The sequence below is a fragment of the Phyllostomus hastatus genome, unplaced genomic scaffold (genome assembly GCF_019186645.2).
Source record: "Phyllostomus hastatus isolate PE091 unplaced genomic scaffold, TTU_PhHast_1.1 phas_scaffold_193, whole genome shotgun sequence".
Taxonomy (NCBI): Eukaryota; Metazoa; Chordata; class Mammalia; order Chiroptera; family Phyllostomidae; genus Phyllostomus; species Phyllostomus hastatus.
Window position 1 is genome coordinate 6,051,772 of NW_025334015.1, and position 3,809 is coordinate 6,055,580.

The 3,809-nt window shown below is 47.3% G+C and overlaps 1 non-coding gene across 1 annotated transcript; it reads right to left on the reverse strand.

Moving 5' to 3' along the window:
- Positions 1-2,871: 2,871 nt before the first annotated feature.
- On the reverse strand, positions 2,872-2,978 carry LOC123832630. The gene has a single exon (XR_006788102.1). It is a non-coding gene; the product is annotated as a U6 spliceosomal RNA (small nuclear RNA).
- Positions 2,979-3,809: the final 831 nt, after the last annotated feature.

A 3,809-nucleotide genomic window follows, 5' to 3' on the forward strand; every position in this document is an offset into this window, starting at 1 on the left:
CCTGCCCCCCAACACATTTACCTGTCCTGGTGGGAGGAGTGATACTAGGTGTTGCCAGGTGGGACTATATATATGGAAAAGGCAGGTTGGAGCAGACTAAAGCATTTTGGAACTTTGGAGCTGGCAAACCTGGGGACACTGCTTCTTAGCTGAGGGCCTGGCCTGGCACTTGGTATAGGTTTTGAGTAAAGGTCAGCTTCCAGCAGTGTCAAAAAGACTCTGAGGGCTTGTGGAGAGCTAGAGAGCAATAGTGACTATCCCAACAATGAGACAGGCTAAGAAGTGAGAGGTCAAGATGAGGACCATGCATCAGGACTGCAGCCTGGTGTTCTAACCCCATGCGCATACGCCTCCCAGCTGGCGTTCTGGTGAACCCAAGGTTGTGGCCCTCTGCAACCCTGCTGAAGACCAAGGCCTGTGCCTTCACATGGACAAGGTCCCTGCCCACCCCCCCCCCCCACCCCCTGGCCATCTGCCTCCTCTTGAAGGGGAGGCTGGAGTGAGCCACCTCTGTGGTGGTACCCTAGCTATGCTCCTGGCCTCAGGTGCTGATGGCAGCAGTCCTCAGAACCAGGGAGGCTGATCCTATTTTGAATCATTCAAAGAATCTTTGCAGGGATGGAACTAGAAATCTGATTTAAAACCTCTTAATGCTGCCTTTGAAAGAGCACAGCTACTTTCAAAGGAGGGCAGTTCTATTTGAAAGAGGTATTTGAACCACAGTCTTTCAAGGCCTGAGCCAGTCAAAAATAGATGGTGGCCAAGCTTCCTTAGCCTGTTCCAGCCTCAGGACATTCTTTAAGGAAAAAAAAAACCTCCCAAGCTGAAAACTGGGGGCTCATCATCCACTTCTGGGACAGTAGCCATGCCCCTCCTCCTCTGAGCTCTGCCTCCCTTCCTTCCCCCATGCTGCTGGTTCTAGTCCCTGTCCAAATGCCCTTCAGATTATTAGCCTCTGAGGAATGTTGACCCTGACTTTCTACCAAACCTAATGCTGAGCCATGGGAATTGCTGTGCTCCACAGGAAGAGGGTGATGAGAGGAAGGTCTGTGACTGGTTAGGCAACAGGTATTGGAAGGAAGAAGCAACCCAAATGACTTCCTAAGGTCATCCATAATATATAAACCTTGGAAGGGCAGAAGCAGCAGGGCAGATGGTAGGGACAGAGGCAGTATGTGGCACTTCCAACCCTTGCGGTCATGGGCTAAGCCTGGATGGAGTGCCATGTATAGTGAGAGCTTCATGTATAGGACCTTAAGTTTCACAACAATGCTATGAATAGTACAATGATAGCCTCAATTTACAGATGAGGGGACTGAGGCTCACTTACAATTCAGTGACTCTCCTCTGGGCTTGGGCACACTGTTAAGTGAGAACACTGATTCTTGAATCCAGGTGGCCAGGTACCCAAGCCCATTCTCTTCAGTGTTGCAGGCCACAGAGATGGAAACATTTGAGGTCACATGGAGTGTGTTGCAAGAGTCTGTGGAAGAGCTAGGCCCTAGACAACATGAATGAGAGATTGGGCTATGTTCCACACAGGCAGCTGTGACCTTGTTAAGGAAGAGTATATGGCCTTCCGAGGTGGAGACCTGAATTCCCTTTGTACCTGATCAGTAAGTGATCCAGGCTCCAGGTGCCTCTTCTTGCAAAATGTGGATAATAACACCTTTCTAGGCACAATTGTAAAATGATTTAATGAGATAATATACATGAAAGATTCACCCAGTGTCTGGCATGTAATTTTCTCTTGATGCACGTAGCTTTGTCTCTCCCTGCAGAAGGGCAGTCCCGAGGGAAGGGATCCCTAGGTGCAGAGCCAGGAAGGATGATTAGCATTTAGGCAGCAATCTACACTGTGCAAAGGGTGCTTACAGTACTGCCCCATCAGGGGTTCATGACCACCTCCTGAAATAGACCATCTAGACCATGAGGCTGCTGCTACTTCACAGATGAGAGGACAGAGACATGTGGGTAAAAGATCTGCCTGAGTCCACCCAGGTAGAGTCTTATCTTGAATCCCACCTGGTTCATGAACTCAAGTGCCAGTTCCACAGCTTCCCCTGTGGCTCTGTTCAAACCTCTCAGTCTCTGTGTCACAATTTCTCCTACATAAAATAGGGATAATAGAGTCATTACCTTCCTAAGGTGGGAATTACAATGATTTAATGTGAATAAATCTCATTGATTACCCTTATGAAAAGGTTGAATCACTGCCCTTTGTAGGACCCCCTACTTACTAAAGTAAGTCACAGGCATCCCTGTGAGCAGTGGGGCCAACCCTGCTCCTCTGGCCTGCTGCATTTGCCTCTTCTCTGCCCGCCTCACCACCTGCCACTCAACTACCCAAGTGTCCTGCTCCTGGCCCTTTACACAAAGCCATGAACTATAGCAGTGGTGGCGGCAGTGGATGGAACGAGGGTGGTCATGCTTTTGTAGAGGCCACAGGGCCCCTAACCACAAATGATCTAATCTTTCCTAACTAGTAGATGCACAGAAGGCCCAGGGCCATCGCCTCAGTGACTTCAGTGTGTGATGTGACATTTTGTGTCTTGACTTAGGGAAACCCGGGAGGGGCCAGGCCAGACGAGGCCATCAGGCAGCACGCTCTTGCTGGAGCAATTATTCTGTATTTACAGTTTTCCAGGAGGGTGGCAGCAGAAGCAATAGGGGACTGAGTCAACAGTTGGAAAAAGGCCCAAATTTTTCTTAGTAAGCCAGTGTGGAGAAAAGTGGTTTAATTTACAAAATTGTTGGACTCATAACAGAGCATGGCTATTTCCTGCCATTCACTGTCTGTTCTTTGCAGTGTTGGTGTGGGAGATGACTTCATAGCCTGTAGTGAGTTACTTTAGGCCAGTCTCTTCGTCCTCTATGGCCTCAGGTTCCTCGAATTTGGATGTCATCCTTTCACAGGGGCCATGCTAATCTTTTCTGCCTCGTTCCAATTTTAGTATACATACTGCCGAGGCGAGCACATGCGCTTCTGCAGATTTGGAAAAAGAATAATGATGTTAGGTGTTTTAAAAATCAGTAAATTAACAACTGGAAAATATTCTGTAAACTGTAGGATACGGGTCACATGTAAGTCTTGTATGTGCATATCAATGCATATATATTTAACGTGACCCTTCAGAGGAAAGCCACTGCCTGCGTACAGGGAAGCCCAAAGAGCACAAGAGGTGGCACTAGTTCCTCCAGGTAGTACACAAACCTTGGGTTTTCCATTTTTTAAACTTCTGTTGTGTTCACAGCCTTTACCTTTGGGGAACTTCCTCATCTCATCTCCATCGGCCCTAAGCACAGAGAACCAGTATAATCCTGATTTACTGTACAAGCTGGCATGGCCACCGACATTTCCTTTGCAGCTGCCAGGCAGGCATCACCGCTGCAGTGTGTGTGCACATGTGTGCACGTGTGTGTGTGTGCCACGCACACTGGTCTGTGTGTTTATGGCAATTCTATTGAGGTATGATTCACACAGCATAAAATGTACCCTTTTAAAGTGTGTATTTCATTTTTTTTTTGTTTATTTGCAGCCTATTGTACAACGATCACGAATATTAAAGAATGATTGCATCACCTTAAAAAGCCCCTGATACTCATTAGCAGTCACACCCTATCCTTCTCCCAGATCCCTGAAACTTTTCATCTAATCTCTATCTCTACAGATTTGTGCATCCAAAATATTTCATATGTATGGAGTTGTATAGTATGTGGCCTTTGTGTCTGGATTCTCCACATAGGATAATGTAGTCAATGTTCATCCATGTTTTAGCATCTATCAGGACCTCATTCCTTTGTATGGC